This window comes from Protopterus annectens, chromosome 16.part0 (genome assembly GCF_019279795.1).
Source record: "Protopterus annectens isolate FY-2018-M chromosome 16.part0, PAN1.0, whole genome shotgun sequence".
NCBI classification, from domain to species: Eukaryota; Metazoa; Chordata; order Ceratodontiformes; family Protopteridae; genus Protopterus; species Protopterus annectens.
In genome coordinates, this window is record NC_056750.1 from 392,667,458 (window position 1) to 392,681,482 (window position 14,025).

Sequence of the window (14,025 nt, forward strand, 5' to 3'; positions counted from 1 at the left end):
TAGTGTTGGACCTTAGGGTTAGGGTTTGGGTTAGGGCTAGTGGATATGTAATGTAGTGTAATGTGTTGTTTACGTTTAGTGTGTCGGTGTAATGGTGTTCGGTGTTTTGCGTTGTCGGTATTGTGTGTTGTCGGTTATTTGGTGTCGGTGGTTTGTGTGTCGGCGAACTGGCGTGTCGGTGTTCTAAAGTAGACCCAATAAAACCTACCCCAGCTTGGGACCTTAGCTTTGTGTTGGAAAAGCTCACCCCCGCCCCCCCCCCCCTCGAACCAGCATCTTCAGCAGAGTTAAAATTTCTCTACTGGAAGACAACTTTTCTTCTGGCCATCACTGCAGCCAAAAGAGTCTCCGAGCTGTAAGCACTTATGGCTGTGGAGCCCTTCATCATCTTCCATGCTGAAAGGGTTTCCCGCAGGACTAACCCATCCTTCTTGCCCAAAGTAGTCTCCAGTGTGGCTCTCAACCAATCCATTCATTTGTCCACATTTTCCCCTAACCCACAAAACAAGGGGGAAAGGATACTGCACTCTCTAGATGTGCACAGACAGCTCAGATTCTATCTAGACAGGACTAAGTAATTCAGAAAGTCTGATCAATTACTGGTTAGCTTTGCTGCAGGGGCAGAGAGCAAAGTCATCTCCAAACAAACATTTTCCAAATGGATAGCACACTGCATCCATTTCTGTTACAAGCAACACTGAAAACCTCCCCCTAAGGGGGTCAGGACTCACTCCACCAGAGCAGATTCCACCTCTGCAGCTTTCTTCAAAGGAGTCCCCAGCAGGGACATCCTGTAGGCTGCCACCTGGACATCTGTTCACATTTTTACCAAGCATTACCACCTGCCTATCTTCTCCAAATCCAGGGTAGGCTTTGCCACTGCAGTCTTGCAGGGCATCCTAGCCAGCCCCTAGTCTCCTTGACTGCCTCCACCCTTTTCCTCAGCTTTGGGAATCAACCCAAATGTGATGACTGCAACAGTGAAACATGAAGAACATAGTACAGTTGTGTACACTTACCATAAATGTAGCGGTTCGAGTGTATTCACTGTTGCAGTCATGGTTTCCTTCCCTCCATCACCCTCTTCTTTCTCTCTCTCCTTACAAGGGACTTTTTGGTATTTAATTTCTACTGGTGGGGTTCTTCCACCATAACCTGGCTCCCACTTAGGTGCTCCTGACAGGTCAAGAAAAACTGATGTAATGGCATCGGCTGCCTCACTTTATACTACTGATGACCTGACATCAGTCCTGAAGCAACAGCAACCAACGCAGAAATATTAAGCCTCTGGTATTCGGGCCGGCCAATGGCTTCCCTGGCAGGGATAACCCAAATATGATGACTGCAACAGTGAATACACTTGAACATCTACATTTATGGTAAGTGTACACAACTGTACTTTCTGTCTGTTAGGAGTGGTTTTGTATGATACAAGAGGCCAAGCTTTTGGCGAGTACTGTACTACCTCATATACCTGTCGGTATATGTGTGTGTGTGTATGTGTGTATATATATATATATATATATATATATATATATATATATATATATATATATAAAACTCCCCCAATGACTGGTGCATGCAACTCAAACAAAATGCATGGACCAAACCAATAATAAATCACACACCAACACAGTCCAGCATAAAGAATTTTTCATCGCCTTAACACGAAATCCTAAGGTGAAAATAAAATAAAAGGCGAATCCACACTGAATTACTGTGTTTATTCACATACAAATATGGCATCCGTGGTGGTTCAGCGCTAACGTTGTTGCCTCACAGCCAGAGGTTCTCCCATTCGATTCTCGGCTGGAGTGTGGGGAGTGCCTTCTGTGTGGAGTCTGCATGTCCTCCCCATGGTTTGTTGGGAATTTGAAAGACATGCGTAAATGGGCATGCCTTCATTGAAGGTTGAACGTCGAGCTGGCACCTCAGCGTTCATGAAAATCTACTGCCAATCATTAGCGGACCAGAGTTCTGCTGTGGCGACCCCTCACCGGGAAAAGTCGAAAGACAAACAACAACATTCACATACAAATACGGCAGTAGCAGCAATGACTAGAAGGAAGAACAAGTATAAACCAAAGCAGTTTCACCCCCTGGCGTCATCAGTGAAGTAACACATGCAATACAACTACCTTTTTATAGCTGGAAATTTTAAAGTCACATCAACAAATTAATTAATTCAGTGTACAATAAGTGACCACATTTAAATAAACTTAACCCAAATTGGTAAATATATCCTCATGCCCAGAGTGTGCATATAAAACCATTAACAAAAATATACACATATACATGCTCAAAAATGATATATATTGTATAAATGTATACTCATATACACATATATTTTTATATATACATGTATACATATAAATACACGTGTGTGTGAAATATACATACACACACACAACTATTAAATGGTGTAATGTTATCCTATTATTTACTTCCTACAAAGATATCCCCTTTATTACATGAATATGCACAAATAACCACATATAGAGGACACATATAAATGCTAAGATAGTTCACATGGAAACCCCCACACCATATTCCAAATCTATTATACTATCAAAAACAAAAACGCAAATTGGTACAAAATACTTCTAAATATTGCAAATATATATCATTCAAAAATATTCATTTAAGCCCGGACTATAAGTGGCCCCCAAATTTACTATCCATAACCTTTCCTTCTTATCCAAAATCCTATGTTTATCACTATTCAATAAATTGCTGCACCAAACCACATCTATACCAGCAAATACAAAATGTGCCAAGGCATGTTCAACCTTATGTTTAAACAAAGCATTCCTTGATTTTTTTTACAATTTATGTCACTTAAATGTACTGCTATGCGATTCTTAAAAGCCCTCGACGTCTGGCCGACATAAAATGACCCCATTGGCATAGAGCTAAATATATAACCCATTCCTTGTGGCAAGTTATTAAATGTCTAATCTCATAAACCTTAGAAGTATTCACAGACGTGAAAGAATTAGATCTACATATGACCTTACAATAAACGCAGTTGCCACAATAATTACAAACCCTTGGACTATTACCTTTATGATCTTTTTTAATTAAATCTATTCTGTTTACCAAGATAAAAAATCCCCCTTGTTTTTACCCAGTCAATAACCATAAGAGGAACGGTCCCCCAAGCATTGACCAAAAAAAATCATCTAATTTCAAAATGTGCCAGTATTTATCAATGGTATCCTTTATTTTAAAGTTATTCATACCATAAGTAGTAACTAGTCTAATATTAGACTGCTTTGGCCTAAAAGACATAGGATCAGTTTCCCTAATTTCAGGTAATAGAGATTTTCTCTTCAAATTAAGGTCACTGTTTTTCACCCTGATGATTTGTGTTTTATTATAACCCCTTCTGATGAACCTATCCCCCATTTTTTTCAGCCTCTATTTTATAGTTCTCATCATTATTACAAAATTCATCTTAGCCATTGAAATTGGGCTTTAGGTATATTAGTCACCATATGATTAGGATGGCAACTACCAGCCTCCAATAAGGCATTTCTAGTAAAAGGCTTTCTATACAGGCCAGTAATCATGGTACCATCTAAAGCTTTTGTTACTTGAACATCTAAGAAATCTATTGTAGATAATTCTATTCTGTCCACAAATTGTAATCCAAACCCATTAGATTTTAAATATTTCACAAACACTCGCCAGTTAACTATGGACCCCGACCAAATGCCACAACAGTCATCCAGGAAACATCGCCACATCACTAATTCATTTTTAAATGGGTTCCTATGACCATATATCAAACTATATTTCAACCCATAAAAAGGTCAGCATATATAGGGGCAAAAGTCATGCCCATAGCCATGCCTTTGACTTGAAGGTAACATAGTTTTGGAACATAATGTTTTTTATTTTGGAAAACAAACTTCACCAATGTAATCAAAAATTCACAATGTTCAACAGAATATACCCCATACTCATTCAGCCAAAAATGTACAGCTGTAATGCCACCATGCTGTGGAATGCTTGTATAAAGTGATTGGATATCTAGAGCACAAAGGTAAAAATCATGGGTAACTTGCAAATCATTCATTAACCTCAAAAATTTACTAGAATCTTTAAGTCTAGCTCTTACAAGATACAATAATGGTTTAAGATGACTCTCCCAAATACATAGAAATGTGTTCTGTTAAGGAACCCCTTGCAGAAACTATGGGTCTACCAGGTGGTGGGGAGATATTTTTATGTATTTTAGGGAGTATGTATAATAACTGAGATTTAGGATCCTCTACTATCAACTCCTTGTAAATAGCCTCCATAATGCAGCCATTAATCTTAAATTGCAAGAGTCTCATCAATTTTCAACTTGAAAGCATTGTAGGGTCCAAATGTAATTTCAGATAATACCTCCCATCATTCAGCTGTCTTAAATCTTTATTTAACGTATTCTGTTGTTTCCCTTATCACTGTAGCTCCCCCTTTATCAGCCTGTACTACGACAATATTTCTATTGTCCCTCAATTGTATCAAACCCTGTCTCTCAATTTTAGACAAATTATCACTGCATTGCCTAAATATACTATTCTGATTAGTATGTAGATCACAGACATTTAATAACTTACTTCATGGAATGGGTTATATATTTGGCTATATGCCAAAGTGGGATATTTTATGTTGGCCAGATTTTGAGGGCTTTTAAAAATCACATAGCAGTACATTTAAGTGATATAAATTGTAAAAGATCAAGGAATGCTTTGTTTAAACATAAGGTTGAACATGCATTGGCACATTTTGTATTTGTTGGTATAGATGTGGTTTGGGGCAGCAATTTGTCGAATAGTGATAAACATAGGATTTTGGATAAGAAGGAAATGTTATGGATAGTAAATTCAGGGGCCACTTATAGTCCGGGCTTAAATGAATATTTTTGAATGATATATATTTGTAATATTTAGAACTATTTTGTACCGATGTGTGTTTTTGTTTTTGATAGTATAGTAGATCTGGAATATGGTGTGGGGGTTTCCATGTGAACTATCTTAGCATTTATATGTGTCCTCTATTTATATGCATTTGTGTGTGCGTATGTATGTATGCATGTGTGTATATATACATGTATATATATATATATATATATATATATATATATATATATATATTGCCATTTGGCATATACCTCACTAGACACATGCAACAGCTGGAAAGGACACAAAAGTATCTCATGAAGAGGATCCTAGTCCTTAAACACATGTCGTACACAGACAGACTCAAAAAAACTCCAGCTATTCTCTGTCCCATATCATCTACTAAGAGGCGATCTCTGCTTGACTTACAAAGCTATGTCTGACCCAGCTGTGATAGAAATGCTACATCTAAAGAAATCCCATTCCCTCTGCACCACATGCTCCAGAGACCTCAACTTCATTACCATAATCAACAGAACATGCTGGAGGGACAGGTTCATAAGCCAGAGACTACCCATGCTCTGGAATAGACTTCCCATACATGTCAAGCAGAATACCTCACTGACCCTCTTCAAGAGAAATCTTGATGACTGGATAGGAAGTAGAAAGTTCACCCCAGGGATCACTCCAGTGGCTGTACTAGAGGCACTGGGAACTAACATCTGGCGGCATGATGCCAGGGCACTTCTGTGGGCTAGGCTTGTAAAGGCTCCAGGGCCATTAGCCTAGTACACACCTATGAACCTATATAAAATATACTATACATACACGTATATGTATATGTGCGTGTGTGCGTGAGCACAGGCACACACACACATACACACACACAGTCAGCAAAAGGAGAATGATAGAATCAAACCCTCAAGACTACAAGATTAACAGCTTGTAGCTTCAATCGTCTGCACTAAAATGCCAGAGTAGTTGATATGACTGATGGCATCAAAGAAAAATGGGATGCCAGTGTTGAGTGATGCTTATTTTCTTTCTAATTTCCTAAACAACATAGAGCATTACCTTGACTAAAACAAAACGAAGTCCATCAGTAGACCATAGTTGTAGATTATTGTGAACTTATTGGTTTGTCAGTGAATAAATTCATTTTCAACCAAAATGCTTCTTTTGAGGGCTTTCTGCTTTTTTCTGAGTTTTTAGTGGCGTATATAAACTGATTTTTTTTAAATCCAGACAAAATGCTATAATGAAATATTAAAAAGCATTTAAGATAAACATAATTGAAGCTGGTAAAAAAAGAGTTGACAAGGAATGACAATAGACTTTACAAAAGCAATGAAGAAACCCCCAAGTAGTTACCATTATTTCTCTACCCCATACTTGAGGACTCTTTCCACTTTCCACTCTGGGATTATCTTCTTACAGGACCTGATTTAAAAAAAAAAGCTTTTGCCAGGATTATTACTATTCTGGAGGTGGGTAGAAGATGAGAATAAATAAAAAAAAAAAATGGTGAAAATTACGCGGGTGAATTGCTTTATGATTTCAAAAAAATAGCCTTTAGTTTAGCAGTATGTAAAGTTTAGAGCATTGCTGTAGATGCTACTAGCAGAGCACTGTGACACATTCATAGCTGCTGTTATCTAATTGCTGACTTGCAGAGAATAGCACCAGAATGAAAGACTCTGTTAGGAAAAAGGTAGTGAACTTTTTAGAATAAAAATCAAGTTTCATCTCTTCATTCAGATGATTCAGTTGTTACCCAAATGACTTAGGCCAATGAAAAGTAGGTACAGTTGGCTAAAAATCTGGATGGTAATTAACATAAAATTAGCATGCATATGACTCCACCCACTCCAGTGGGATTGCAAGATACCAACATTCAAACACAAAGCTGAAAACATAAAAATAAGACAAAGTTTAGCTAGAACAATAGAATTTTATTTACATTAACATTTGAACTTTTATGAAGCTTTTGCAGTTGCATAAAACTAAAGTGTCCTGTTCTATCTTAGTACATACCTCTCAACCTGAAATTATCAAGAATCTGGCAAAGGCCCATGAAAAGTAGGTATAACTGACCAAAAATCTGTATGCTGATTAACATACAATTTGCATATATAATTATGTAACCCCACGCAGACAGATGGAATTGTGGGATACCATCTTTTAAATGCCAGTTGAAAAACAGACAAAATATTAAACAAAAAATAAAACCAGAACAATAGTGTTATATTTATATTAACATCTGAACTTAAACCAAACTTTGAACTTCTGTAAAACTAAAATACAACTTTCTTTTATAAAAATGAAATTAACTGCTTGCTTGTACACTAATATTAAATAACACAAAACTCAGCAAATACAGTAACAGATCATCTACAAACAAACAAACTGCATTTGGCTTCACCAAGATTATCCATGACCTCATTCTGAAGTTAACTGCTCTAATAATGTGCCATAATACACCATGATATATGTACAAATGTAACACAACAAGCAGCTAAATGCAAAAAAATATTAATAGCATTTAAACCAAATGCAATGATTTTAGCAGGTAGCATATGAATATAGGTAGACATGTAAACACCTTAGTTTGTACTTCACTTTCGTTTGAAGCAGTCCAGTCCAGTTAGCAGCTACTGTAGTGATCATATCACAAACCAATATATATATATATATATATGTATATATATATATATATATATATATATACACATATATATATATATATATATATATATATATATATATATATATACATACACACACACAACATTTTGATACTCAAATTATTCTGGAAGGGCTGGACCAGCCAAGTGCATGATGTGTTAATAAGGGGTTTATATCATACATGCCAAGACATTTAGCGGTTTCCTTTGGAAAATCTAGCTGAACCACTGCATACTATCCAGATAACTTTCCACTTAATTATGATCCAGTCACCAAGACTTGAGTACCACTGTTAATAATCAACTCTCCTTTGAGCACCAGCTCTGTCTTGTACTTAGCTACTCTGATAAACAAAAAGCCCTATCCCTCAACTTAGTCTCATGCAAGCTCCTTGGGGGGGGGGGGGGGGTGATCTTTGCTTAGCTTTCTATGTCATGACCAGTTCCAAACTCTTTGGACTACATCTACACAATGAAGTACAGTAAATACCTGCTCTACAAATCAAAACTTATACCATAGTAATACCAATAGCAGCTGGCATGTAGCTAATCAATTTATCCACAATTTTGGAATGAGTTTCCCCTTACATATTAACCACAGTACCTTCCTGACAGCCCTTAAAGCCAGTCTAGATGCCTGCCTGAAAAGTTTCACCTGAAATATGTGAAGAAAATGTATATAATGGAGATGTTATTAATTTCCCGACTATAGGTAATGTGTCTGACCTTTATAATGGCCTTTTTGGTTATAAGCTTTCTAAGAATCAACAAACCTATGAAATCTCTCCTCCACTCCTAAGTCTGAAAAAGATTAAGACTCTTCTGAAGTAAACACAACTGCAGTGAGAAACTACACATGGTGATGACTGGTGGGCGTGTGTAAATGCAGCACAACTACAGAGCATATGGGCCAATAGATTGATGAATGGGGCATAATGTTTTCCTGGTAAGTGGTAAAATAAATAATTAAATAAATAAATAAGAACCTGCTGGTGTACAAACACCTTCAGCCAATGAAAAGCACTTGCATTCCCTTTACTAACACAGGAAGACTAACTGCTGCAGAAGTCAACACTTTTACTGTTTCAAGTACAGTACAACAATTTTCTGTAACATTTAAATGTAGACAAAAAATGCAAGGTATATTTCATTCTAAAATTTTATGAGTATTTCTTTTTCACTGGCTAGCACAGTGGTGCTGTGGTTTGCATTGTCACCTCACAGCAAGAGGTCCTCTGGTTTGATTCTCGGCAGGGGTGGCTTCTGTGCAGAGTATGCATGTCCTCCCTGCATTTTTGTGGGCTTCCTTTGAGTGCTCCGGTTTCCTCCCATATTACAAAGATGTGTCTGGAGCGTGTCTCCCCGGGTTCTTCACTGAAAATGGGCCATTCAAAGTCATATTTTCCCAGCAAACAAATGTTAAATAAAATAAATAATTTTCTCAAAGACACACACACACCTGAATCAGAAGTTTCATTGTAAACAAGAACCATTGGAAATCCTACTAGGCTAATAATAGCTCACTTCTTTGAAGCCCTTGTCTGTCAGCAAGTAACATCTGCTATTTTTAATATCGGGCTTCAGGGCATCAAGCGCGGAGCCTCCATCTCATACTTAAAAACAGTTTTATCAGGATGCCAGCAGGGCTTTACTTTCAATTTTTTCACTTATACATCTGCATCATACCAATAACACGCTACCTATTCTTTACATTACCTAACTTTAGTTCAGAAAGGAATGTTTAGTCACCTACCATGTTGTTGTTGTTGTTGTGTCTTTCGGCTTATCCCGGTTAGGGGTTGCCACAGTGGAACTCCGGTCCGCTAATGTTTGGTAGTGGATTTTTATGTGCCGAGTTACCAGCTCTGACGCACAACCTTCAACGAAGGCACGCCCATTCACGCATGCCTCCACACAGAAGACGCTCTAGCTGAGAATATAATGGGACAACATCTTGCTGTGAGGCGACAACGCTATCGCAGCACCACTACCGCGGTTCCCATGAATCCTATTATATAAAAACATGATATGAATGTGTCTAGTAGACAAGAAAAGAACTTTACAACTTCACCCCCAAGCCTACAAACATCAGAAAGCTATCGCTCACTCCCCTTACCTTCTCACACATTGTCAGACATCCATGTCTGCTGCAGACTGCAGAGAAGAAGTTAATGTAAAACTTAATCAGTAAAAAGGCAAAAAATCACTGCACTATTAAATATTATAGGAAAAATATGTTTATATACAATTGAGTCACTCATGGTTTTGGTTTCCATCCACTCTGCTCACTGCTGCTGGCTAGCTGTTGAAATTTTGAACTTACCATTCGAGTTTCACTTTCATTCCAGCAAGCAGTCTGCCTCCCGAAACTGACATCATCACACATGCCCCTGTACAGTAGCAATGCGTGGTGACGTCAGCCATAAACTTGTTAAAAAAAAAAAAAAAAAAAAAAAAGAGAGAGAGAAAAAATTAGGAATAAAAAGGTCTACTCAGGAATTCATGGCAACCCATTATTTTGACCTCAAAACCAGTAAAAATACAGTGGAATTCGGTACACTTGAGAGGTATGGCTCAGTACTCTATAACAGCAGTTTATGGACAAGTAGGAACAGATGGAAGGAGAAGGGTAATCTCTGTCATGTCCCTTTGAAAATTTCATGGGAATGTGAGATAGCACCACATTGCATTTTAGCCTTGTGGATGCATTCATACAGTCTGATTCAATACACACTGCTTTAAATCTAAAGGAAGTTCATGACACATATGGTTTCACTTAATGTCATGCAACAATTCGTAAGTCACTCGTTTTTTTTTTTTTTTTTTTTGAAGTATTAAGTACATATGGAAATATTGCTTATTTTCATTATTACTAGCAAACAACTAGCAATATTTCCAGTATATATTGATATAAACCAGCACTGACAGTGAATTGTCTTATCTTCCATGATAGTGTTTTATACTGTACACCTCAATAACACGTATGTCTCTCAGTTATGAAAATAAGAACTTAAATTTGAAAATATGAATAATTGGTGGCAAACAGATTAATTTCTCCATTGCAGGCCATCCTAGACTAACAATTATCATTTTGTTAGTAACTCATTGCCCTTTCTAATATTGCTTATTATTATTTGGTAAGTTACTTAGCTAAAAGAAGCTAGACCCTGAAAAGTTCTAGATGCCATAAAGAGATGTGGGTGTGAAATGGAAGTAGGCAAAAATACATTCAAATAACTTGCATACATTTATAAATATGCTTAGGTGACTGTGTATTATTTAAATATATTAACTAAAGCAAGTGCCTGAGTGGATCATGGCAGTTGTTCTGTTTTAGCAGAACTGTATGATACGGTGTAGAGTCAGAGAGCACAAATCAACTGAAATGCAAAGAAAATGCTTTTATTTCAAAGTATGCAGAAAGAGACAACTACAGTGCAATATATCACTGTGCTAATGCAAGCATTACATAGCAAAAAGGTATAACCAAATGTACATTTAAACATGTTGCCTAGATGTAAATGAAATAGAGTGACCTGTTGTTTAGAAATAACCATTCAGTAGTTGTCAGGTCAGCCATACTACATTAGCAGATCTGGCAGCATTTATAATGAAATAAGAAGGGGAGGACAGAGGCAGATATTCCAGCTGCTAAGCTAAGGCATATTACATGGATCTTGCAGACTTATCAGATAAAAAAAAACAAATAATGAGCAAAAACTGTGAAATAGACTGTTTGCTTGCCAGGACCGTTCCCCAAATGTAATACTATTCTAAAGCAGAAAAAAACTAGATCTTTCACTATAAATAAAGAACAGCAGGGAGACATAGCTGTATATGTTACACAATATTTTATACAGTTTAATCTCCTACAGGGTACAGGGCCTCCTTTGGTTCTACTGTCCTGAAAAAATTACTCCCGTGAGCCACCTGAGAAAGATGGTGCTTGGGACACTACCCATCTGTAAGAATGAATAGCGAGATAAAACAACTTCACATAAAGAAGTTATGTACTCACCATAATGTTCAATGTGAGTTGTTCATCTCACCTTCATTCTTACTTCCCACCCTCCTACCCCCTCCAGGGTTTTTTGAGAACCGAGATACTAGTTTTTATCCTGGTTGCTCAGACTTTCTATGGGTTTTCTCCTAAAGAGTGATAAAATGGCACATGGTATTATTAGACGCAGCAAACAAGATCTGAGGTAACTCGAGGTGCATCATGGGATAGGGATTTGGCCTCGAGCTGTCTGAAGACCTTGAGCTTTTTAGTAGGCCGACTCGGTGCTGAGGATCAACTCCGAACCCATCTGTAAGAATGAAGGTGAGATAAACAACTTGCATGGGACGTTATAGTGAGTACATAACTTCTTTATTATGTCTACTGTTTGTACTACTGTTAATTGTATGCATTTTATTTTTGGTCTGATCCTTATAAAATGTGTGGTTTTCTGGCAAATCATTGAGGACTGAATTTATTAAATAATGACGCATTTGAGTTTCAGACTTCATGCGCTTCAGAAAATGCATGGAATTTTGAGTAAAGATGTTAAAGTATGTTCAGGACCCTAAAAAATAACATTTCATTTGTCAGATCTTGTCATAAAGCTATAGCAAACTCCCCAGTTACTTTGTTAAAATGAAAAGTCTATAACATGCTTGCACATAAGCATACACACAAATGCACACTTGCATACTCTGGCATACATGCATATATGATGCATGTATCCTCGCACATACGCATAGGGTTGCCAGGTGTCCGTTTTTTGACGGACTGTCCAGTTTTCAGTCAAATTGTCCGGTTAAAAAAAAAATCATCAAAACTGGACTAGTGAAGTACGTTTTTTTTTTTTTTTTTTTTTTGCAGTCAGGAGTTAAGGACTGAAAAGTGAAACTTGAAAACATTATAAACATACTATACATGCAATGCAGACTGTGCAATGCCAATTACCGCCGCCCATGTTGTTCTCTCCCCTTTTCCTTTAAGTGCTGTCGATCGTCGGTACGGCTTGTTATTATCAGTCATCAATCAGCTGCTCTGCTCATCATGCGTGCATGCTTATTCCACCATTCACTGATTTCACTCCAGTGTGGAATGGAATAATCGCGCGGAAATTTTAAGCAGCACAGTTCATGATTGAAGAGCAGCAAGAAGACTAAGAGCCAAGACTAGGGGGTGTGTCTTTATATGATACCTAATTTATTAATCAGTCAGTCACTTAAGTAAGTTAAGAAATCCAGCCAAAATAAATGAACAAATGGCTAGGAACAATACGTACAGTGATGAGAGGATGAAACAGACCAGTGGATTGCATTGTTAATTGGCAGTGTACTGTGTATAAAACACACAAGAGGCAAGGAGAGATGAGTCAGATATGCAGGTTGAAATGACAGCGGTTTAGGTTACAGCACAAAAGGGTCTCGGCAAAATCTTGTGTGTTGCTGGGTATGCTTCTAACACAACGGAAAGCAATTTTGGGGTAGTGGGTGAGAGTTTCCTGATTGAGTAGTTAGTGGGCGTGCCAGCAGAGAGATGTGGTTATTTAACCAAGTAATCATTTCCCTATTAGGAAAATGGATCGTGTTTCCCTGGAGCGAATTTAAGGAGAGAACACCTTGCTTCTACTGACATAATCTCCAAAAAAGAAGGGGTGGGGAAAAAGTGATGAAATGACAGAGAGATTACTGTTGAATTGCAGTCTGTACTAAGGTCAGTTTTCATTTTTGGCATGCCAGGCAAAAGGGGAGGTCAGAGCAAGGTGATCCTCCTTTACCCGATGTAACACTGTCCAAAGTACACTCCATATTACTACATTTTTTTCTGCAGTATTACTGTTTTGCATGCCAGCATGGAAAGGCTTATTAGGGAATTGGCAAGGCTGAAGGAATAGTCACCATTGTGGCAGCTAATGTTTAATGAAATGAAGTGCAGATAATGCTATCATAGGTGGGAAGAAGATGATAAGGACACAGTGGGGAAAAAGAACAAGTACTAACAGTAGTGTAGTTATAAAAGGGACATAGAAATAACTATTTCCAGTGACCTTAAAGGAAGCAAGCCATTTGTTAAGCTAACTAGGGGAATGACATCTTGTATTATTAGGTGAAAAAAACTTTAAGGTATTTTCCCAATCCTGAAAAGTAATGAGACCCCATTCAGTACTAACTTCCATTCTGAACATCCCCATTTCCCTTATAACTTAGAGATCTAGAAAATGGCAATTAAAGTATTATACATTTCATAAAAGAAACCATATGAACAGAGATTGCAACAAAGCATTACATGGTATGACTGTGAGAATTCAAAAAGGCACAGTAGAAGAGAAGAGAATTCTATTTTCTCCTCGGAGTTAGAATAATAAAGTAGAGGGTGCGTGGGAGGTGCAACCCCCCCACACCCACATGGGGGGTGTAAGTGGGCACAGCCCCCCTGCATTATGCTTTGTCTT